The 25,591-nt window shown below is 37.5% G+C and overlaps 1 long non-coding RNA gene across 1 annotated transcript in view; it reads left to right on the forward strand.

The window, feature by feature from the left end:
* LOC113617610 (uncharacterized) overlaps window positions 1–15,874 on the forward strand; it is a 177,031-nt gene extending 161,157 nt beyond the window's left edge. Inside the window, exon 3 of the long non-coding RNA XR_003431716.1 lies at window positions 15,813–15,874. This is a non-coding gene — a long non-coding RNA (uncharacterized LOC113617610). The remainder of the gene's footprint in view (window positions 1–15,812) is intronic.
* The last annotated feature ends 9,717 nt before the right edge of the window (window positions 15,875–25,591 follow it).

Consider the following 25,591-nt stretch of genomic DNA (forward strand, 5'->3'; position numbering starts at 1 on the left):
TGTGTTTGCAATTTATGGATCATGTTCAGCTTAAGGACAAGCTGCTTACTATGGACTTCCTCTTTATCCCTGCAGGTGGGAACACAGATGTGCAGTGACCCAAGTTCTGTTATAGAGCAATGAACAATACTCTAGGCCTAGGGCAAGATAGCAGGAACTTCCCTTCCTGAATGGCCTTATGGAAGAGCTGCCCTACCAGCTAGAAAGGGTGGAATTTTATATAAGAAAGAAATACACATGTGTCTTAATTTAAGCCATTGCATTTTCAGGTCTCTTTGTTATAACATCTTTGCGTTTATCCTTAAAAATAGAATTTAATTAAATAAGTATTTTATTGTTGCATGGCAAAACAACCCCCAAATTTAGTGGCTTAAAACAAAAATTTCTTATTATCTCTTGGAGTTCTGTGGGTTGACTTAGCTCAGGCTGGTTAGTTCTTCCATGGGATCTCTTATATTGCCATCAAATGGATGTAGATGTTAGTGTTTTCTGAAGGCTCAACTGGTTTGGACATCCAAGAAGGCTTACTCACATGACTAGTAGTAGTAGCCAGGAGCTCAATTAGAGTTGATACTGAAACTGGAGCATCTATTTGTGGCCTCTCCATATAGCTTAGGTTTCTCACTGCATGGTGTCTGGGTTCCAAGAGTGAATATTCCAAGAGACTTGGACAGAAGTGTCAAGGCTTCTTATCATCCAGCTTTGGAAGCCCCACAGTATCACTGGTCATCAAGACACTAAGGCAAGTTGACATTCAAGGGGAAGGGATTAGACTCCACATCTCAGTGGAATAAGTACAAGGAATTTGCAACCATCTTTAATCTACCACATTAACTACATGAGAATTTTTCCCCAGAGATTCTTTCTAAAATTTTCTCAGTATCTTAATAAATTATTTTTCTACATCAAACTGATTTTATATAGCAAACTTTAATAGACTGATCATTAATTACATTGCAAACAATGGTTAGCATTCCTTCTTCACCACATCAAAGTGTCATAGGCATTAAAGAATCTTACCAACAGTTATACTGATTAACTTTACATCAAAAGAAAGTAAAATAAAAAGACATTAAATTGTATGAATGACATACTAGAGAGCCACTGACAAGGCCATGCTGTGACTGTTAGTTAACATTTTTGAGACCCTGGAATAAGTGCTTTGCCAGATTATCTCATTTCTTCCTCATAAAGCCCAATGAAGTATGTCATATTATTGTTTGTCCAGTTGCATAATTGTACTGTTGTATGTTTGCAATTGTGAGGAAATGAAAACTTGGATTAAGTAAATTGTCCATAGTCACAAAGACTGAAAATGGCTAAACTCAATCCAGGGTTCAAAGGCTAAACCACAAGGCTAAACCTGAATCCCCACAGCTCTGTTTTGAACAAAGATTGTCTTTTACACTCTACTGTATGGTAGTAACATGATTAAGGAAGTTTCTGCTTCATATGTTTTCTTTTTAATATTGACTTTAGTATCAATACGTACTTTCTTCCAGTTCTTTCTTATGAGTAACAGGCAAACTAAATTTTTTCAATGCTTCCAATTATATCTCGTGCTTAAGATTAATTTCATAAAATTTAGAAATAATTATATAGAAAAATATTATTTCACATTCAATAGTCAATTATTATTTATATCTTGAACTGTTTTAATTCTTTCCTCTCTATATTTTATACATCAAGTTTACATTGCATTTATCATTTTGTGACCCGCTTTGTATTTTTTTTTATTCTACTGTTATTGAAAACATTCTGAACATCGTATTAAGACTTCTATAGTAAGGAACATTTCAAACAGACACAAAAATAGAATAGTATAGTACACCCCATGTACTCATTACATAACATTAAAGTGGCTTATATTTCATGTGAGACTATTTCTACTTCCGTCAGCTCCAATCACTATATCATTTCATCTAAACATTACTTTCAGTATATGAATGTTTTCAGTCTTATCATGAACCATATTTTGCTTATATAAAAAATCTGGTTATAATTGGAATCTTATCACCATGTTCCTGACCAGAACATCCACACTCTTCTATGATTATGTTAAGAAGAAAAAAGTAACAGTGCTCTCACAGAAACATCTGTGCCATATGAGGCTTCCTCTAATTTTATGCTGCTGAATCCTCAACAAGATTCTCTATATTTACATGACACATTGACATACAAAATATATCATCAGATTAATGAAAAAGCAAATCTCTGGTATTAATCACTTTGAAACCATAAAATCCGCAACTGGTAATTTTGAAAACACAATAAATTACAGAGATAAAGACACATTTGAGAGTTCTGATGCAAGCATCAGAAAGTGAACACACTGTTTATCTTAAAATATTAACAGCTCTAGAGAGAGACCTTCAAGATGGCAGAAGAGTAAGACGTGGAGATCACCTTCCTCCCCACAAATACATCAGAAATACATCTACATGTGGAACAGCTCCTACAGAACACCTACTGAATGCTGGCAGAAAACCTCAAACCTCCCAAAAGTGCGCCAGGAGAGGGGATTCAGAGCACTGCCTAAATGAGCTCCAGAGATGGCCGTGAGCCACGGCCATCATTGCGGACCACAGAGACGGGCATGAGACGCTCAGGCTGCTGCTGCTGCTGCCAGCAAGAAGCCTGTGTGCAAGCACAGGTCACTCTCCACACCTCCCCTCCCAAGAGCCTGTGCAGCCCGCCACTGCCAGGGTCGCGTGATCCAGGGACAACTTCCCCGGGAGAACACACAACGTGCCTCAGGCTGGTGCAACGTCACGCCGGCCTCTGCCACTGCAGGCTTGCCCCGCATCCGTACCCCTCCCTCCTCCCGGCCTGAGTGAGCCAGAACCCCCGAATCAGCTGCTCCTTTAACACCATCCTGTCAGAGTGGGAATAGATGCCCTCAGGCGACCTACACGCAGAGGCGGGGCCAAATCCAAAGCTGAACCCCAGGAGCTGTGCGAACAAAGAAGACAAAGGGAAATCTCTCCCAGCAGCCTCAGGAGCAGCGGATTAAGTCTCCAAAATCAACTTGATGTACCCTGCATCTGTGGAATGCCTGAATAGACAATGAATCATCCCAAATTGAGGAGGTGGTCTTTGGAGGAATGATATATATATTTTTTCCTTTTTCTCTTTTTGTGAGTGTGTATGTATATGCTTCTGTACGTGATTTTCTCTGTATAGCTTTGATTTCGCCATTTGTCCTAGGGTTCTCTCTGTTCATTTTTTCTTTTTTTTGTATAGTTTTTTAGCACTTGTTATCTTGTTATCATTGGTGGATTTATTTTTTGGTTTGGTTGCTCTCCTCTTCCTTATTTATTTTTAATTTTTAAAAAATTTTTAATAATTTTTTTATTTTAATAACTGTAATTTATTTTATTTTTCTTTCCTTTTTTCTTTTTTTCTCCCTTTTATTCTGAGCAGTGTGGATGACAGGGTCTTGGTGCTTCAGCCAGGTGTCAGGCGTGTGCCTGTGAGGTGGGAGAGCCGAGTTCAGGACACTCGTCCACCAGAGCCCTCCCGGCTCCTTGTAATGTCAAATGGCGAAAATCTCCCAGAGGTCTCCATCTCACCACCAAGACCCAACACCACTCAACAACCAGCAAGCTACAGTGCTGGACACCCTATGCCAAACAACTAGCAAGACAGGAACACAACCCCACCCATTGGAAGAAAGGCTGCCTGAAATCATAATAAGGTTACAGACACCACAAAACACACCACCAGAAGCAGACCTGCCCACCAGAAAGCCAAGATCCAGCCTCATCCACCAGAACACAGGCACTCGTCCCCTCCACCAGGAAGCCTACAAAACCCACTGAAACAACCTTAGCCACTGGGGGCAAACACCAAAAACAACAAGAACTACGAACCTGTAGCCTATGAAAAGGAGACCACTAACGCAGTATGTTAAGCAAAATGAGAAGACAGAGAAACACACAGGAGATGAGGGAGCCAGCTAAAAACACACCAGACCAAACAAATGAAATAGGCAGTCTACCTGAAAAAGAATTCAGAGTAATGAGAGTAAAGATGATCCAAAATCTTGGAAATAGAATGGAGAAAATATAAGAAACGTTTTACAAGGACCTAAAAGAACTAAAGTGCAAACAAACAATGATGAACAACACAATAAATAAAATTAAAACTCTAGAAGGACAATAGCAGAATAAATGAGGCAGAAGAACGGATAAGTTACCTGGAAGATAAAATAGTGGAAGTAACTAACAAAGAGCAGAATAAAAAAAAGAATAAAAAGAATTGAGGACAATCTCAGAGACCTCTGGGACAACATTAAACGCACCAACATTTGAATTATAGGGGGTCCCAGAAGAAGAAGAAATAAAGAAAGGAATTGAGAAAATATTTGAAGCGATTATAGTTGAAAACTTCCCTAATATGGGAAAGGAAATAGTCAAGTCCAGGAGCCTCAGAGAGTCACATGCAGGATAAATCCAAGGAGAAACATGCCAAGACACATACTAAGCTATCAAAAAATTAAATACAAAGAAAAAATATTAAAAGCACCAAGGGAAAAACAACAAATAACATACAAGAAAATCCCCATAAGGTTAACAGCAGATCTTTCAGCAGAAACTCTGTAAGCCAGAAGCGGGTGGCAGGACATATTTAAAGTGATGGAAGGAAGAAAGCTACAACCAGCATCACTCTACCCAGCAAGGATCTCATTCAGATTCGACGGAGAAATTAAAACCTTTAGAGACAGACAAAAGCTAAGAGAATTCAGCACCTCCAAACCAACTTGACAACAAATGCTAAGGGGACTTATATAGGCAGGAAACAAAAGAGAAGGAAAAGACCTACAATAACAAATGAAAACAATTAACAAAATGGTAATAGGAACATACATATCAATAATTACCTTAAATGTAAATGGATTAAATGCTCCCACCAAAAGGCATAGACTGGCTGAATGGATACATAAACAAGACCTGTATATATGCTGTCTACAAGAGACCCAGTTCAGATCTAGGGACACATACAGGCTGAAAGTGAGGGGATGGGAAAAGATATTCCATGTAAATGGAAATCAAAAGAAAGCTGGAGTAGCAATTCTCATATCAGACAAAATAGACTTTAAAATAAAGACTATTACAAGAGGCAAAGACAGACACTACATAATGATCAAGGGATCAATCCAAGAAGAAGGTATAACAGTTGCAAATATTTATGCACACAACATAGGAGCACCTCAATATAATGCAAATGCTAACATCCATAAAAGGGGAAATTGACAGTAACACATTCATAGTAGGGGACTTTAACACCCCACTTTCACCAATGGACAAATCATCCAAAATGAAAGTAAATAAGGAAAAACAAGCTTTAAATGATACATTAAACAAGATGGACTTAATTGATATTTATAGGACATTCCATCCCAAAACAAAAGAATACAATTTCTGGTCAAGTGCTCATGGAACATGCTCCAGGATAGATCATATCTTCGGTCACAAATCAAACCTTGGTAAATTTAAGAAAATTGAAATCGTATCAAGTATCTTTTCCGACCACAATGCTATGAGACTAGATATCAATTACAGGAAAAAAAAAATCTGTAAAAAATACAAACACATGGAGGCTAAACAGTACACTACTTAATAACCAATAGATCACTGAAGAAATCAAAAAGGAAATAAAAAAATACCTAGAAACAAATGACAATGAAACACGATTACCCAAAACCGATGGGATGCAGCAAAGGCAGTTCTAAGAGGGAAGTTTATAGCAATACAATCCTACCTTAAGAAACATCTCAAATAAACAACCTAACTTTACACCTAAAGCAATTAGAGAAAGAAGAGCAAAAAAACCCCAATGTTAGCAGGAGGATAGAAATCATAAAGATGAGATCAGAAATAAATGAAAAAGAAATGAAGGAAACAGTGCAAAGATCAATAAAACTAAAAGCTGGTTCTTTGAGAAGATAAAAAAAAATTGATAAACCATTAGCCAGACTCATCAAGAAAAAAAGGGAGAAGACTCAAAAAAATAGAATTAGAAATGAAAAAGAGAAGTAACAACTGACACTGCAGAAATACAAAGGATCATGAGAGATTACTACAAGCAACTATATGCCAAAACAATGGACAACCTTGAAGAGACGGACAAATTCTTAGAAGAGCACAACCTTCCGAGACTGAACCAGAAAGAAATAGAAAACATAAAAAGACAATTCACAAGCACTGAAATTGACACAGTGATTAAAAATTTTCCAGCAAACAAAAGCCCAGGACCAGATGGCTTCATAGGCGAATTCTGTGAAACATTTAGAGAAGAGCTAAAACCTATCCTTCTCAAACTCTTCCAAAATATAGCAGAGGGAGGAACACCCCCAAACTCATTCTACGAGGCCACCATCACCCTGATACCAAAACCAGACAAAGATGTCACAAAGAAAGAAAAGTACAGGCCAATATCACTGAGGAATATAGATGAAAATATTCTCAACAAAATACTAGCAGACAGAATCCAACAGCATATTAAAAGGATCATACACCATGAACAAGTGGGGTTTATCCCAGGAATGCAAGGATTCTTCAATATATGCAAATCAATCAATGTGATACACCATATTAACAGATTGCAGGAGAAAAACCATATCATCATCTCAATAGATGCAGCAAAAGCTTTTGACAAAATTCAACACCCATTTATGATAAAAACCCTCCAGAAATTAGGCATAGAGGAACTTACCTCAACATACTAAAGGTCATATGTGACAAACCCACAGCCAATATGGTCCTCAATGGTGAAAAGCTGAAATCATTTCCACTAAGATTAACAACAAGACACAGTTGCCCACTCTCACCATTATTATTCAACATAGTTTTGGAAATTTTAGCCACAGCAATCAGAGAAGAAAAAGAGATAAAAGGAATCCAATTCAGAAAAGAAGAAGTAAATCTGTCACCGTTTCCAGATGACATGATACAATTTATAGAAAATTCTAAAGATGCTACCAGAAAACGACTAGAGCTAATCAATGAATTTGGTAAAGTAGCAGGATACAAAACTAATGCACAGAAATCTCTGGCATTCCTATACACTAATGATGAAAAATCTGAAAGAGAAATTAAGGAAACACTCCCATCTACCATTGCAACAAAAACAATAAAATACCTTGGAATAAACCTACCTAAGGAGAAAAAAGACCTGTAAGCAGAAAACTGTAAGACACTGATGAAGGAAATTAAAGATGATACAAACAGATGGAGAGATATGCCATGTTATTTGATTAGAAGAAACAACATTGTGAAAATCACTATACTACCCAAAGCAATCTACAGATTCAATGCAATCCCTATCAAACTACCACTGGCATTTTTCACAGAACTAGAACAAAAAATTTCACAATATGTATGGAAACACAAAAGACCCTGAATGGCCAAAGCAATCTTGAGAACGAAAAAAGGAGCTGGAGGAATCAGGCTCCCTGACTTCAGACTATACTACAAAGCTACAGTAATCAAGATACCCTGGTACTGGCACAAAAAAAGAAATATAGATCAATGGAACAGGATAGAGAGCCCAGAGATAAACCCATGCACACATATGGTCATCTTATTTTTGATACAGGAGGCAAGAATATACAATGGAGAAAAGACAGCTTCTTCAATAAATGGTGTTGTGAAAACTGGATAGCTACATGTAAAAGAATGAAATTAGTATACTCCCTAACACCATACACAAAAATAAACACAAAATGGATTAAAGACGTAAATGTAAGCCCAGACACTATAAACTCTTAGAGGAAAACATAGGCAGAACACTCTATGACATAAATCACAGCTAGATCCTTTTTGACCCACCTCCTACAGAAATAGCAATAAAAACAAAAATAAACAAATGGGACCTAATGATACTTAAAAGCTTTTTCGCAGCAAAGGAAACCATAAACAAGACGAAAAGACAACCCTCAGAATGGGAGAAAATATTTGCAAATGAAGCAACTGACAAAGGATTAATCTCCAAAATGTACAAGCAGGACATGCAGCTCAATATCAAAAAAACAATCAACCCGATCGGAAAATGGGCAGAAGTCTTAAATAGACATTTCTCCAAAGAAGATATACAGACTGCCAACAAACACATGAAAGAATGCTCAGCGTCATTAATCATTAGAGAAACGCAAATCAAAAGTACAATGAGATACCATCTCACACCAGTCAGAATGGCCGTCATTAAAAAATCTACAAACAACAAATGCTGGAGAGGGTGTGGAGAAACGGGAACCCTCTTGCACTTTTGGTAGGAATGTAAATTGATACAGCCACTATGGAGAAAAGTATGGAGGTTCCTTAAAAACCTAAAAATAGGGGCTTCCCTGGTGGCGCAGTGGTTGGGAGTCCGCCTGGCGATGCAGGGGACACGGATTCGTGCCCCGTTCTGGGAAGATCCCACATGCCGCGGAGTGGCTGGGCCCATGAGCCATGGCCACTGAGCCTGCGCGTCGGGAGCCTGTGCTCCACAGCGGGAGAGGCCACAACAGTGAGAGGCCCGCGTACCACAAAAAAAAAAACCAAAAAACAAAAAAAACTAAAAATAGAGCTACCATACGACCCAGCAATCCCACTACTGGGCATATACCCTGAGAATACCATAATTCAAAAAGAGTCATGTACCACAATGTTCATTGAAGCTCTATTTATAATAGCCAGGACATGGAAGCAACCTAAGTGTCCATCAGCAGATGAATAGCACAAGAAGATATGGCACATATATACAATGGAATATTACTCAGCCAGAAAAAGAAACGAAATTGAGTTATTTGTAGTGAGGTGTATAGACTTAGAGTCTGTCATACAGAGTGAAGTAAGTTAGAAAGAGAAAAATAAATACTGTATGCTAACATATATATATGGAACCAAAAAAAAAAAATGGTTTTGGAGAACCTAGGGGCAAGATGGGAATAAAGACACACACCTATTAAAGAATGGACTTGAGGACACTGGGAGGGGGAAGGGGAAGCTGGGACGAAGTGAGAGAGTGGCATGCACGTATATATGCTACCAAATGTAAAATAGATAGCTAGTGGAAGCAGCCACTTTGCACAGGGAGATCAGCTCGGTGCTTTGTGACCACCTAAAGTGTTGGGATAGGGAGGGTGGGAGGGAGGGAGACACGAGAGATATCGGGATATATGTGTATGTATAGGTGATTCACTTTGTCATAAAGCAGAAACTAACACCATTGTAAAGCAATTATACTCCAATAAATATGTTTAAAAAAAGTGGAATTCAGACAAATTTACACAGAGTGTGGCAGTTAATGAACTCTAACAGTTCTACCTGCTCTCTGGTTGTATTATACATTCTGGGACTTTGTCTAGATTCATATAAATGCAAACTTAATCCTCTACTCACTGAACTTTCAACTGTATCAGAAGGGTTATCTTCCACAAAATACATTCCACATTTAGCTGAAGAAATCATTTGGCCATGAGTTTAAAAACGTATGTGCACTATTACCTTATATGGTTAAAAGCATGCCTCTGGAATCAGTTGGACTGAATTTGAATCCCAGAACCCAGAATGGTTCCTAATACTCAATAAATATTTCTGAAGAGCATCAAAAAAAAAAAAAAAAAAGAACAGCTCTACACTGTGAAATCCTGCTTTTCATTATAGATTCAGTTTGTTTTTAACCCTTCCATTGGTCCTCATCTTTGCCCAAGAGAGTATTTTTATCAAGTTATTTTATATTTCTTGTCCATAGTGAAGCTATTGAAAAATGTCTGCCTTCCAATTACTCCTTCAGAGGCTTTGCTAAAATTCTCTCAATAATCCTTTGGGAAACAAGAATATCAGCAAAAAATAATTGAGAAAACAGTCACTGTGACAGGAATTAGAGATTGTTTATGATGTAGAAGAATGTCTGAAAGCCAGATGCAAGGACATCTGGTTCTATGACCATAAGCAAAAGTCTGTCAAAAATTTCATTAAAAAACCCATTTCTAAGGTTTACAGCTCTGCTGACTCAGTTCCCATGGGTCCCAATTTAACTTTTTAAAAAATGGTGATCTGAGGTCACATTTGCCAATCCATTTGGCCTGAAGACTTAAGAAAAAAGGACAAAAGTAAAAAGTATTTTACTCTGGAACATATTTATTCTTTCTACATTACTTTTTCTGTAAATCATGTGCTCATTCTATACTTGAGACACAATTTAGGAATTGTTTGTATATTGATGGTTCACTTTGCATTTAATTCTCATTCTTTTTCTCTCTGCAGTCCAGTGAGTACATGAATGTTGAGATTACACTCATGTCCCATGTATTCACCAGTGTTATTTGATTCCTATTTGTTAAGTAAAAAATAGAACTTATTTCCCCTTATTGAATGCTTACCATGTGCCAAGCTCTTTACAAACCTTAGCTCAAATCTTCACCACACAACCATGCAGGTGGATGTTATTACTCCTTTTAACAGATAAGTTAACTGAGCATCAGAAAGATTAAGAAATCTGCCTATGTTTACCCAGGTGTTTGGGTTTGGGGGAGCATAGTTTTGTCTGAATATAAGGCCTATCTGTTCTTGAATATTTTCTGAATAGGTGATAGAAGTATCTTGCTCTAATAATGATCATGTCCTTGTGCGACTTTTACTACTAAGTAATAAAATACTACTTTCAGTCACATCACTGGCCTCTTTTCGTGAAAAGTTTATAATTCAACTAAAGTATGTTAAACTTTGTCTTTATTTACAGATACTTAAAAATTGAATTTAGAAGAATCTTTAAAAAAATAGTTTAACATAATACAAAAAAAGTTTTCTTATTCTTTCAATATTTTACATTTCGAAGTCTAAAATATTCAGTATTCCTATCCTCTACCAGAGAAAGACATGGAACTTAGCAACTACCATCTGAACTCTCCCCCATGCCATCTTCCACATCTAGAATGTTAATTCTAATTTTATAAAAGCAAAAAAAAAAAAAAGTAATTGTCCATAGTAACTATTTATATTTTTTAAAATAAATAATTTCATTTACCTTTGCTCCTTGCATTTCTCCGTTTGGGATCATGATTCTCAATGAAGTACTTCTCTAATGATTCTTTTTAGTGGTGTTCTCTGGCTATTAAAATCCATTATTCCCTCTATGTCTGAAATGTCTTGATTTTGTCATGAGAAATTTGAACTGCCTATGAAATTCTAGGTTGACTGCTATTTCCCCTCAACATTTGTTGTTACTATTGAGAAGTCTGCTGTCAATCTAATTGCCCTTTTCATATAGGTAAAATTTCTTTGTTGGGAAATATTATTTGAGAGCTAACTTTTACTAGTTTTTTTGTTTTCCTCTTTGATGTTCTGAAATGTTATTGCAGTGTGTTTAGATGTAGATTTATTTATTCTTCTTGGCATTTGATATTCACTTTCTATCTGAGGAAACATCTTTTTAAAATTCTGAAAAATGCCAAAAAAATGTTCCTTTTAATATTGCCTTCTTATCAATTCATCTTTTCCAAAATCTAGAACCCCTTTTATGCATATATGGGCACTTCTCATTCTGGTTTCCATGTCTCTTAACTCTACTCTCAAGAGTTTAACACATTTTTTATCTTTGTGCATTGCCTTCAGTAATATCATTCAGTTTATTAATTATCTCTTCATCCCTCTAATTTATTCTTTTGTCTATTGACGTTTTTATTTCAATATCAAAATATTTTTTATTCCTAGGATTTCAAATTGATTCTTTTTTGTTTGTTTTTGATTCATAGCCACATGCTTTTTTCCGCTCAAAATTGTTATTTTTTAATGAATATGGTTTATTTCTATCTCTGTTAATATATAAAGTATGTTTAAATTTCAGACTGCCATGATATTTCTAATTTCTCAGGAAATAAGTTTCCTATTTGTAAAATGTGTAAGTTATCTTTCATGACCTTAATTTTCATCAAGAAGTATGAAATTTTAGTTTACAAGATTGTTCCAAGTCTTTCTTCTTAAATCCTTTTCCAACACCTAGTTTTCCATATCTACTGCTTTTTCAGTTGTTTCTACACAGCCAACTTTTGATGCAGGTCTTAGGTTGGTGGTTTGCCTGGGAATCTTTGTAACCTCCCCACTAGATCCTCTCTCCAGCTTTTATTCTGACACTGGTCCACTGGGACAGTGATTTTGGTTTTCAGTCTGATTATATATTTTAAATATCTAAATAAGATAAAGACATATTTAATATTTTTAAAGATTTAACCTATTCAATAAGATTATTTTTTATAAATGAAAAAAAGGTCACAAACCATCTTGAACAGAAATTTTACAGTGATATATTAATGAGAATCATAGAAGCACACGAAGTCACAGGAAACACTTTGCTTTTATAAAAAATAAAGTTTAAATTCAGAAAGGACGGGCTTCCCTGGTGGCGCAGTGGTTGAGAGTCCATCTGCCGATGCAGGGGACACGGGTTCATGCCCCGGTCTGGGAAGATCTCACTTGCCGCAGAGCGGCTGGGCCCGTGAGCCATGGCCGCTGAGCCTGCGCGTCCAGAGCCTGTGCTCCACAATGGGAGAGGCCACAACAGTGAGAGGCCTGCATACCGCAAAAAACGAAACCAAAACAGAACAAAACAAAACAGAAAGGACAAGTAACGTATATGGTGTCACACATTTGGTGAGTGGAAGGTAGAAAACTACAATCCAGTTTTTTTACTTCTCTTTTCTCTACTACACTTGCTTGATCCTTGTACAAAATGTTCACTAAATTCTGCTGAAAACAAAGACTGTTGTTATTCTCATTGACAGAAAAAGTTGTCTCAAAATATCTTCAATTGTAGATTAGTTTTGGCCCATAAGGTTGATCTGGACAGTACATAAACTTATTTAGCCCACTTACAGTTAATATTTTTACATGGTTTCTACTACTAAAAATGAGAGATTTAAAATAAACAAAAACAACAAAACAGACCGCAACACTTGGAAAAAGTCATCCACAATCAAGCCTGGCAATAGTAATGCACAGATGAATAGCTACTGTGTCCCTTTAGGCGGAGCATTGTTGCCAGTTCACTAGTCCCCATGTTGCTGCCTTACTCATTCATACTCTTTGCCTATTCCCCGAGTTAGTGACCCCTGATCTAAACTCTCATGGTGCTGTAACACCATCACTGAATTGTCCCATCTTTGGATTAAAAAGCAATATCTATATTACAATGGTGCCTTATGAATATCTACCATAAACACTTTATTACACATTAGTTTTATCAGATTAAGTATTTTCTGGCAAAGCAAAGTACTTTTTAGCAAACACTTTTGAGCACTCTGGGGAGTGAGTAGGGGGCAGACACAGGAGTTCTGCAAAGTTAGACAGCAGCAAAGAGCCATGGGCACCTGGAGAACAGATGCCAAAGAGAGTTTGGGAGGCAGACAAAGGGAGCACAGAGGGTGCTGATGGCAGATTTCACTTTCTTTCTAATTGTGCTGGACATTTACCTTAAAGCCTTGCTCCACTACTGGACAGCATCAGGCCTATGTCATCTCCCTGCCCTTTTCCCATGAAGGTATACATACCTGTGGGCCTTGGAGTCTCTCTAAAATTCAGTTCTAGGGCTAAGGCAAATTACCTTGAGCTTGAAGGAATTCCTCAGTTGCCTTCTGCACCAGTAGAGTTGCCCCTTGTTTCAGTGGGCACAAATTGAGCGTTAAGTATTAAAGGCATTAGTATGCAAATCAGGCAGCAGCCTGAACAATATCATTCTATGGTAGCTGTTTAAACAGGTAGCCCTGTTTATTGCAAAGCTAATCAACAAAAAGAATTCTAAAACGAGTCTTTCATCATTTTTTGGTATAACTTTACATAAGACCTTACAATCACTAATCTGTTCTCTAAATTTCCATTTGTGCAGTCTGGTCATACATTCAGATTTTTAATGCCATTAGCCAAACCTAATAGTTATTTGGGCTTTCTGCCTCCTGGCTATCTTCAGCATATTATCTTGGAAATCACCAGTTTGAATTATAGTATATTTCTATATATGTACACATACCCATAGAGATAAATGTCTACTGAAAACCAGTAATATTCCTCAGGGAGTACCCAGATAACATGTAGTACAACGTAGAGGAAGTTTTTTTTCAAAAACTACACACTACGTTATGATCTCCTTATATTTGCTCTTACAGGATTGTATGCTGTAAGTTCCACTGCGGAACTTACAGTGGTAAGAATTAGTTTGCTAAGGCTGCCATAACAAAACACCCCAGACTGGGTGCTTAAACCACAGGAATTTACTGCTCACTGTTCTGGAAGACCAAGATTAAGGTGTGGGCAGTTTGGGTTTCTACTGAGGCTTCTCTCCTTGGTGTGCAGATGGCCATTTTCTCTTTGTGTCTTCACATGGATCTTTCTCTGTGCCCTTACCTCCCTGGTGTCTCCTTATATGTCCAAATTTTCTCTTCTTATAATGGCACTAATCAGGTTGGATTAAGGCCCACCCTAACAACCTCATTTGAACTTATTCGTCTTTTAAAGACTCTATCTCCAAATTAAGTCACACTCTGAGGTATTGTGGGTGAGGTTTTCAACATATGAATTGGAGGGAGGGGCAAATTTAGCCCATAACACCAAATATATTGCATTTGCTCATTTGATCACTCTCTACTTAAACTAAAATGAACTACTTGAAGGCAGGAATCACGTCATACTTACCTTTGTGTTCCCTATATACATCACTTTGATTCTAAAGACATATTTATGGAATTCAACAAGCTTAAGAATATAACTATGATGCTTTGTCGCTTTTAAAGAAGTTTTATCTAGTCCTGATGCATTTGGTTGGGAATAATGGGTGTCCAGGGGACTTAACTTCAACTAAATTACTCTCATAAAGAAACTCCTGATCTTGTTATATATTCAGGGATAGTGAGGAATATACTTTTCTATTTAAAAATAACATAAGGAAAGAAATCATGAGAGGACATGTAAGAATAAATATATATTAGGAGAGGCTGTAATTGAACATACATTGGTTTCTATGTCAGATAAAATAAGCCATTGTACCTTCAAAGAGTTCATAACTAACTTAGGAACAAATATATTCAAATGTTTGGGAATCCTTAGGAAAAAAATATGGACAAGATATGTATCGATGGGAAGGTGGTAGCAAGTGCCACAAGGATTAACAGACCAAATTCCACTGTGGTTTAAAAAGTGCCTGGTTTGGGTGACAAAAAGTCATGACTTTAGCAAGGATGCTAGGTTAGAATTGGGCCTTTAAGAATAAAGGGGATAAAGTGGCACAGTTAAAATTGTTGGTTCCAGTGTGTGGAAATCAGTGATGGTGAAATTATCAGGAGACAGTTGAAAAAGAAAAACCCACATAGCTTTCACAGCACAAAACTTGTAATTATTCTATTGACTAACATATTGCGTTTTAAAAAATGTTCTTTCAACTCTGAAAAATGAACTGTCATAAACATTTCAATGATAACATAAATTAAGTCTACCCAGCATAAGCCCAATGTTTTCAATGGATAAGTAGCTAATTAGTCATAACAAAATGACTTATCCTTTTGTCTAGCTGGCATTGGAGTTAAAGTTCTGAGACTTAGGTCATGAATCATCAGGTGTTGATAGGGTATTTTTTCCTCCCCCAGATAATAAGCAGGGAAGAAAAATGGTAACTATAGAGCAATACTTAGGATATTTTGATGCCAGGAATCTACTGTTCTAAGCTTATAGGAAAATTCCCATTAGCTGAAAACCTGACAGTTGGCAAGTACTCTATGTCACTTTATCATATACACATTCCATGACATTACTTAATTTTTTGAAAAATCTTTTTAACTCTAGGTGCTGTTTCCAACTCTTCACGGCCTGAATGTCAGTTTATATTTTCTTCAACAGGAGACTCAGCCCACACTTCAGGTAGATCTCTTGGGAAATACGTATCTATCCGTTGATGTTGGCTGCATTTCTTTTTTTCTTTGACTTGGCATGGTTTACATTTCTCTCATGTTTATCTTAGGAGATATATGTCCTAGCACAAAAATGCAAAGTAGAAGTACAAAGAGTTCTAAACTAGTTTCCATTTGACATTTTAAAATAACATTATTTTTTATTGCTTTGAACAGTTTGAGAGGTATGCCTCTTAAACTCAGGTTTTCACATTCATTTATTACAGTATTTCCAGACTCTGTTATAGATGACAGTAATTAAGATTTTAATTTTACTAAAAGTGAATTGCAGACCGATTAAGAGGTAATTAGGTTTTATGTATTTGCTATATGCTTTCACTTAAGAAGACGTTGAAATCTTTTCCTTCTGCATGCTGTTTCTTGGCGTGTTTGTACTCAGACTTACCCCCCTTGCGTCCCCTGCTCTGCTCTGTATGTTAGAGGGCCCAGGGTGATCTTCCGTATCCACGTGTCAGATAGCCTCTGGATGGGTTTGGCTAGTGGTAGGCACTCTCAGGAGATTGGCAGGTGGTAGAAAGGAGAATTCAAGGCATTTTCCCCTCCCCCTTTGCCTCAAACAGCATGTTCACCCATACCTGTGGCTCCACCTGACTCCAGCTTCTACCCAACATGCCCACCTTGCTTTTCCCCAGGGAAGCCAAGCTTCTGCGTTCCCAAAACCCCATCTATTCCCTTTGTCCCACTGGAGTCTCAACTCTATCTATTAAATCGATGCCACTACTGTCTTAACTACTTGCAATGGTTATCTTTTCCTGTTTCGATCCTGACTGACTCACTCCATTTCCTCTGTCTTCACCTGACAGTTGGTAAGATCACACAGTACTCTTACTTATCACACAACCCCTTTTGTTATTGTAACCATCACGGAGAGTGAAACGTGTATTGCTGTCTGCAGGGCACAGTGTTCAGTGGTGCAGATGGAATGAGGGATAAAACTAAGTCCATGTAGTGGAAATAGTAAGAGTGGAAGGCACAAAGTTTGACACATATTGTATATCGGGGCTCTGCCTTCGCACATAGCCCACGATATGGGTCTTGTAGAATGAAGATATGATGAGGAGTGTTGGGGTCTCCAATTTGACAAAGCTTGGAGATATCATTTCTTTCTTTATTAATTTATAGACAATTATAAGCTATAACCAAGTGCCAGGATCTTTGTCAAGCACTACGATGAGGCATGAGGCAAGATAGAAACATACAAGATGCAGGCAGGGCTGCATTCCTTCTGGAAGTTTTAGGGGAGAATCCATTCCTTGTCTATTCCAGCTTCTAGAAGCTGCCTGCATACCTTGGCTTGTAACCCCCTTCCATCTTCAAATCCAGTAATCACATCACTCCAAGACCTCTGCTTCTCTGACTCTGACTCTCCCCTCTACTCTTTACTTATAAGGACCCTTATGATTACATGGGACCCACTCGGATCATCCAGGATGTCTCCTCATCCCCAAATCCTTAACTCAGTCACATCTGTAAAGTCTCCGGCCTTGTAAGAGAACATATTCACAGGTTTCAAGGATTAGAATGTGGCCACTTGGGGGGTGGGCGGTGTTCATTATTCTGCCTACCGTATCCCTGACATACCCTGTGAAGAACTGGAGCCGTCACAATCAAACTTTGCAGAGGAGATGCTAAGAGCAACAGGTAAACCCCAAACTTACAATCAGTAGGTAAATTTGCATTATTTCCCAACACCACTCTTTTTAGGAAAGAGTTTTTCAAAATCAGAGAGGCAGTGAGACCCTTAGCAGAACTGAAGAAACCATTCAGTTCCTAGAAAGATAATGGAAAACTTTTACCTGAGAACATTTTTGCAGCATGCATTTTTTTATTTTCATTTTTTAGGAGGATTTCTATGAAATTACAGTTTAGGTGACCTATAGCAGCAAGCAAGTGGGTAGTAATGAATGATGGTAACAGTCTCTAACGAGCAACTGGAAATAGGTGCATGCTCTGTGTGAAATGAGGGCGGAGTAGTAAACAGCTATGGGATCTTCCGGCAGTGGCTGGACCCACACACTCTGGGACATTCTGTCCACGCTGGCAGCCATTAGTAGTGCTTCTTCATATACTCCAAGGACAATGGCACAGGCATGAAAACCCCATGTGAAAGGATAGTTCTAGACTACTGATTGATATATTCCAAGGGACTCTTCCCAGTTTTCCACTGAAGATTTTGAGCAGAAAGGTAGAATTTATGGAGATAGAATGTGATCGAAAGAGAAAGGAATTAGAGGAATGTTTCTAAGCGGAAACAGGAGAGCGAACCGGATGCCTGTTCCCTGTGGCCTCAGTGAAGGAAGGCCTTCACTATGCCTTCCTTCTGTTTGGGTCTTATGATGTGTGAAGTGAGCCCTGGGGATTCTATGGGGAAACTTCCTAGGAGAGCAGAAGCACTTCCTTGGGGAGAAGCATTATTCTGCAAGCCTCAGTGTATGTTACATTTCTCAGGTCTGTTGAGGACAGTCAGTTAAAGCCCAGTTTCAATTTTATTTTTGTCCGTAAACGTCCATTTATCACCCTCCCTTCACTCCATGTGAGATTCCAGGAATGACTCTAAATTACACATCTGAGAAGTTGGACTCAAATCAACTGTCTAAAGGTGGGGCTAATAAGGAACTATAGTAGCACTGAAAACTGAGGACAGGAATTGCGTTGTCTTTTTTCTCTCCCAGTGACCTGAGGTAGCCTTTTAATTATCAAAGTGTCACGAAGAATTATTTCACCAGGAGATTAAAGATTTCACATCTAGTTCCCAATTCCAAGTTTATGCACATTGAGGGCAGAGATCATTCTCTTCAAGCCAAGAAACAAATTTTCCAATAAACAATATACCACTTTTTAAAGCATGGGGTAAGAAATGGGGTGGAGCATAAGGTCTGTGTTTCTCAGCAGTTCAATTTGCAAGGCTTGGCTTAATTAAAAACAAAACCCCAAAATCTCTGTTTTGTTTACTGATCGCTCTTTTTTCCCAGGGTCTTTTCATGTCTGGGGATGGGGAGGTTTAGATCAGTGACAGGTATCGAGAGAGACACAGGATTAGATGCTAACATAGGAAATGAAATAAGTTGCCTATGAATATTACATAGAATATGTTTACATCCTTACAGATAATAACCCTTTTTTCATGTGAAGATGCATACTTTCATGCTCATTTTTAAATTACCATTTCTCAACTGAAATAAATTTCTGCTTAACATTTTCCAAGACTGTGTAAAGAAAGGCCAATGCTATTAACTACCATTCATCTACCATATGGCAGGCTTTGTTCTTGCATTATTGTTAATACTCTCAGCAACCTAACTAGAGAATTGATATGCTCACTATTTTATTATGGAGAAATTGGGTACTGATCGAGTACATTTCTAGTAAATACCTGAGTTGATATCTCACCAGGAGAATTTAATCCCAAAGTTTGTCCCCTTTCTATAATTTGCTATCTTTTTCAAGGGATATCATTGAAAATACTCTCCTACTGTGAGAGGTGCAGTCATCAGTGAATTATCCAGGGACTGGGACTGAATTACTCAGTTGATGCTCTAGACCCCTCCTTTTTTTTCTCTCTCTCTTTTGGCTGCACCCTTTGGTTTCTTAAATTGGACTCCCTTCTCTTACATGAATGAGTTTTCTTTAGGCAGAGCTATTTTCTACTTCCAGGAAAAACTAGAACAATTTGAACTTAACCATCCAAGGTCATGAGTTTTCATAGTTACACTTTTACTAATGGAACAGAACAGAAAAATATCCAGTTATAATTTTGCAATGTTATTGTCATCACATTTTCTATCTATGAGAGTAGTTGGATATAATATATGCAGGTGACTATGGTGGGGATCACAAATGTGTGCACAGATGCAGAAACTCAAACTTGTAGATGCTTAGGTGAATTCAGCAAATCAATCACAGTGTTCTCATTGTTCTTAATGCACTGATATCAATTAGTAACTAGTAACACAATTAGCACTCACAATTAAGTATATTTGTCTTGCCTGATGTACGCTGCAGTCTATCTTAACTGAAGTTTGTTTATTTGTTAATAGGCTGGCTGGGCTGCACATTTGAGGAAGGCAAAGGTAATTTCCATACCTAGTAAATAGCAAGGAGAGATCAAGGTTGAGAAGTTTATTATTATAAAATTTATTATTTTTCTAAATATTTATAATTGATTTTTTTTAATATAATTGATTTTTGACTGCAAAGTCCTCTTTTTTTCCCCTTTTGAACACATCCTTCTCTTTAGAATTGTGCTTCAAAGTTTAAGTTATAAAATCAAAATCCTTTCAGAGAATTTCTGAATAGTCTTTTTATTTTTCCTTTAGGAGGTTTTCTAGAAATTAAAAAAAAAAGAAAACTGCAGGGTTAAGCATTTGCTTACTTGTTTTTTATGCAGCTCAGACATAGTTAGTTTCCCCACCCTAAAACCAGAAGCTTACATCTGTCAAGTATGCTTTTGTTCTCGAGCTCGAATAATTTTTGCTTCCTTCAGGATGACTTCTAGAAAAATCAATAAATCAATAATGTTTTGCTCCAAGGAAAATTCTGTGGACAAGTTTTGTTTTATGTTTTTAGAACACATAGCCTTTTCAAGTTTGCTTATTCTTCCAAGTAAGCAAAGTGTTGAGATGAAATATCTATGCAATTTGTTTGACTGAAGGAATTTAAATAGGTGTCTCTGTTTTTAGAATGCTTTCCAGATATTTCATTGATGTGTATTTTAAACAGCATTTATCCTAGGGGAGCACCCAGGACCTCTTGTTTATAACAAGAGCCACTGTGATGCCTGCTATTTCTTACCACATTCTTAGGCTTCCAAACAATTTGTGTTTCTCCCTGGGGATGCAAATACAGAACAGGGAATGGGAGATAGAAAAATAAATACTTGGTTTCAATATTTTCTCTTCTCTTTCCCCTGATTTCTACTAATATTTATGAACATATTGGGACAACAAAAATGGGAAACAGTAGAGCATAATAATAATAATTAAAAAAATAAAACTAGGTCAGAATTTAAGTTTGAATTTCAATTTCACTATTTACCAACTGTGTGGTATAGAACAGATTACTACATCTCTTTAAAGCTTTTTTTCCTTGTAACATAGAGATGGTAATACATATGTGAAATGGTTATTAAAATCCTATATCTAATACATAATGGGTATTTAGAAAAATGTTAACTGAAAATGAATGTGCTTTTATAAATAACAAAAGATCAGTTCACTCCAAGATATCTTTTTTCACCATTATAGATAGAACTAGAGTAAGTCATTGTTTTTGGCATGATGTGAAATTTACAATATGCATTAAGTTATAATGACCTAGGGAATGAAGTAACAAACATGCAAGAGCAAACATACCTTATATAGGATGGAACATTTATCATATAAGATAGCAGAGCACAGCCCTGAATAAATGGGCACTAGGACATGTAACTTTTGGTAGAGAAGTGAAAGGTCAAGAATAATATGACTTGGAACTGATAGCATCTCTGTGGTTAGATCTATGGCTTGGTTACTAAATCTAAGAGTATTGGTTATTTGGAAAGAGCTTACCAAAATTAAGGGCAGGGTAACTGAAAGGAAAAGTTAACAAGTGCTTTAAGATAAATTATATTAGCTATACTTGATTTTTTTTTTTCAGGTTCTACCAGTATACTGTGGTAGAGAAACAGAGCAGAAAGGGACTAACACTTATTGAATTATATGTTCTAGAAATTGTGTTAAGTGCTTTTTGCACATAAGAATACAATCATTCTATAAATCCTCTTCTGATTGGTAACAGAAAAAAACAATTCTCTTATGCTACCATAAGACTGCTATTGGAAATATGTTATTTCATTATATGTGTATTTAAATGCTAAGTAGTCTAAATTTTATTCATTTTTATCCCATTTCCATGGATATAGAAATAAGTGTAAGATCTCAGTGAAGGAGAATCATAAATGAAGTGGTGTTAGTTTGCTGTGGCTGCCATAACAAAGTATCCCACACAGACTGGGTGACTTGAACAACAGAAATTTATTTTCTCACAGTTCTGGAAGCTTGAAGTTCAAGATCAAGATGTTGGCAGGGTTGGTTTCTTCTGAGGGTCATGAGGGAAGGATCTGTTCTAGGCTTCTCTTCTTGACTTGTAGATAGATAATTTCCCCCTGTGTCTTCACATTGTCTTCCCTCTGTGTCCAAATCTTATAAGGACACCATGTTGCATTGGAGCCCACTCCAGTGATCTCATTTTAATTTAATTACCTCTGCAAAGACCCTATCTCCAAACCAGAGTCATATTCTGAGGTACTAGGGCTCAATTAGGACTTCAGTATGTAATTCTGGAGGTGAGGGACTCAATTCAGACCATAACAACTATTTTCCTCATTTCTCTTCTTCACAATCCCTAGCAGAAATTGACTTGTTCATGAGATGCTCCACACATATTCGATCGTGATAATTCAAGAACTCTTTGCATCACATATATGAAATAAAACTTTCTTGTCCTGAAGATCCCATAAAGAAATAGCATTCTATGTTAAGTCAAAACAGAAACCATCCACACTGGAATACTCTGGGCATTTGAACCAGGCCAGACCACAAAAGTTAATTTAGGTTTGAGGACTAGATAGAATGATCACTTAGATACAAGGTCATTTCCTCTTTGCTTTACAGCCAAACCAGAAACATACAATCAAAAATATACAACAGGGCTTCCCTGGTGGCGCAGTGGTTGAGAGTCCGCCTGCCGATGCAGGGGACACGGGTTCGTGCCCCGGTCGGGGAGGATCCCACATGCCGCGGAGCAGCTAGGCCCGTGAGCCATGGCCGCTGAGCCTGCGCGTCCAGAGCCTGTGCTCCACAATGGGAGAGGCCACAGCAGTGAGAGGCCCGATTACAGCAAAAAAAAAAAAAAATTATACACACACACACACACACACACACACAACAGATCAAGGATACAAATGAGTGGACATGGCTCTCTGTCACCTCCCTTTCTTCTTCCCAGAAGCATGTCCAGAGGCTGGTGGGCTCACCAGGGAGACTGAAACTCTTATCCGTTCAGAGGATTCCCAACCATAGCTTATGTACAATCTTTGAAACTGAAGATGGTGGACATGGATGAGGATGATGGAGGTGTGGAACTTCAGTATTCAAGTCTCCACTCTATTTCCAATAAGAAAATTCTTGCTGAACCACAATTACATGCTTCCAGGTTCTATTTCTTACTCTGTCATTGACTCACTTGAGTTGCAGGGAACAGGCATGCCCTATAACCATTTTCCAATGAAGTAAAACAAAATGAGCATGTAATAAGTGAAAAGCAGTTTGTAAAATGTAAAATACTGTGCCAATCATCTATTTTGAATGTTGTAAATAAATAAGACAGCTATAAGTTCAATAAGGAAGTAGGTATATAAATTGAGTACTGATTATGTTCCAGATACTCTGCTAAAGATTAGGGATACAGAAGTCAAAAAGACAGATGTGATCTCTTTTGCATGTAATGTATAGTATGACAATTTTGACATAATTTTCATAATGCTAGTCTTATCAAAACTGCATACTTACTACTATAAACAGTTGCAAAAAAAGGCTCAGTAAGCCTCCAATTTGGCAACAATTTAATGGATTGGCTTCCATGATTCCAGAATGCTAAAACAAAATGTATTTCGTGGTACCGTCCCATACTTCTCTCTTCTTTATGTACAGAGGACACACTGTCTCCAAGTGCAGAAAGAAAGAAAGTCTTCCGCGCCAGTTTCTGCTTCCTTTCCGTGGCTGTAGATTCTGGCACATTTCAATCTGCTGCAGATTCTCTTTTTTATAGGGATAGGCAATTTATAGGACTAGTCCTTTGAGGAAAATCTAAATGCTCCTAGGTCTTGGCCTAGGAAGTGCTAGGTGAAGAATATAAGAGTAGGGACCTTGCATCATGCTGTACCAGTCATGCAAGAGTAGAGAATATTCAAACTGTCCGTCCTGCAAAGGTAGTCACAGAGGTTCAGATGTATGCATAAACATTCTGCTCATGGATAGGAAAACTGGGATTATTACTATTACGGTTATATTTTAAGGAATTAGACAAATTCATCACAGACTCTCAGAAACCTACAGCGAAAGATTAAGGGTAATTGCATTAGCTATTTTAATCTAATATTCAACCTATCTAACACTCAGAGAATATGTGCTCAGTGCTTTCGGCCAATCGTGTTTTAGCTGAGATCTGATGAGCTCTCTTTCTGTACATCTGTCAGGACAAAAGACTTACACTTGCAAAGAATGTGCACCAATGTCACTTACCCTCCTTCCCTGCCAGCAGATTACAGTGAAATGACAAAGTCATAATTCTCAGGCACTGAAGGATGGGCTTTAAGTAGAATTGTATGGGCTGTGAATTATCTGCAGCAGTAAATTATTGTACAAATAAGCCATTCACGTTCACTCAAATTGGAGAGGTTAGGGTTAGTGCAATTCTTATCCAAATCTTAAGTGTCAGTGATAGCCCACTGCCCTGCAGTAGCCAGAAGTGTACAACATGTGCCTTACGAGAAAAGTTCTTGTGGTTTTTCTCTTTCCCATTGCACTCTAGGGTGATCTGAGCATCAGTTAAAAATTCCCGTCAAAAATAATTACTGAGAGTTCAAGAGTTCATCGTCTCTAAAAACCCAACGAAGAATAATCTGTCTAATTCTCTTATTTGGGCATGTAGTAGAGCTGTTAGAGATTCTGGTTATGTCTTTTAAGTCTTATGATTTCTGATCCTTTCTGGAAAGATGATGTAAAGAGAGAAATTTCAACAAACTATTTTCTGTTATATTTGAGTTGACACCTGTCTTCTCACACTGACCTATATTAGATGGAAATTATTGCCATGTCCCTGATAAACTTGGGTGCATTCACATGGGTTACATTTGTCGTGTGATAGGTGGATAAGAGAAGCAACTGGTTCAGTTGTGAGGAGTAATCTTCAGGCAAAACGATTTCCCCCAAATTTCCAAATATTGATTTATCACCAAGAATTTTCCATACAATTACCTAGTTTTAGGCTATCACTCAGTTATTCAGCCACCCACCCTACCTTGAGCCCATCCCCATTTCCCCTAGTGCCTTCCTCTGTCAGGATTTTCTCTTTCTGTGGACACCACCTCTCTCACTCCAGCCACCTTAAGAGCTCGGAGCTGAAGCAGCATTGCTCCAATTTCAAGTTCTCCTTGTTGCTCATGTCCTGTGTTTCCTATTGGGACTTCTTGCCTCTTTCCAACCCATTGTTCTCCCCCATTCTCTTATACTTGAATAGTTCTGAATTTTGAGTGCTTACCTTATCTAAGTACCCTCTAATTTCCTAATCTTTGTTCTGCGAAAATAGGTTCCTGGCCCATCTCCAAAATCGACACCACAGGCTGTTCCGATGTGACAACAGTTAGCTGTCTGAACTTGAACAAGTCTCTCAATCTCTTTGTTCTCAATTTTCTCACTAAAACATAAGAAGCTCAGTGGTACGCGGAGCCTTTCCTTTTGATGTGTCAATAGAACTTAGTTGCTAACACTGATGTACACATTCACCAGTTTGGGCCGTGGTTATAGCGACTTTCAGATAAATGAATATCGGTAAGTGAATAACTGGAATTTAAATAATCTTTTTGTTGTTGTTTTTTTTCTCATAAGGTTGTTTTAG

This window comes from Aethalodelphis obliquidens, unplaced genomic scaffold (genome assembly GCF_003676395.1).
Source record: "Aethalodelphis obliquidens isolate GAN/ISIS:26980383/991018 unplaced genomic scaffold, ASM367639v1 scaffold4, whole genome shotgun sequence".
NCBI classification, from domain to species: domain Eukaryota; kingdom Metazoa; phylum Chordata; class Mammalia; order Artiodactyla; family Delphinidae; genus Aethalodelphis; species Aethalodelphis obliquidens.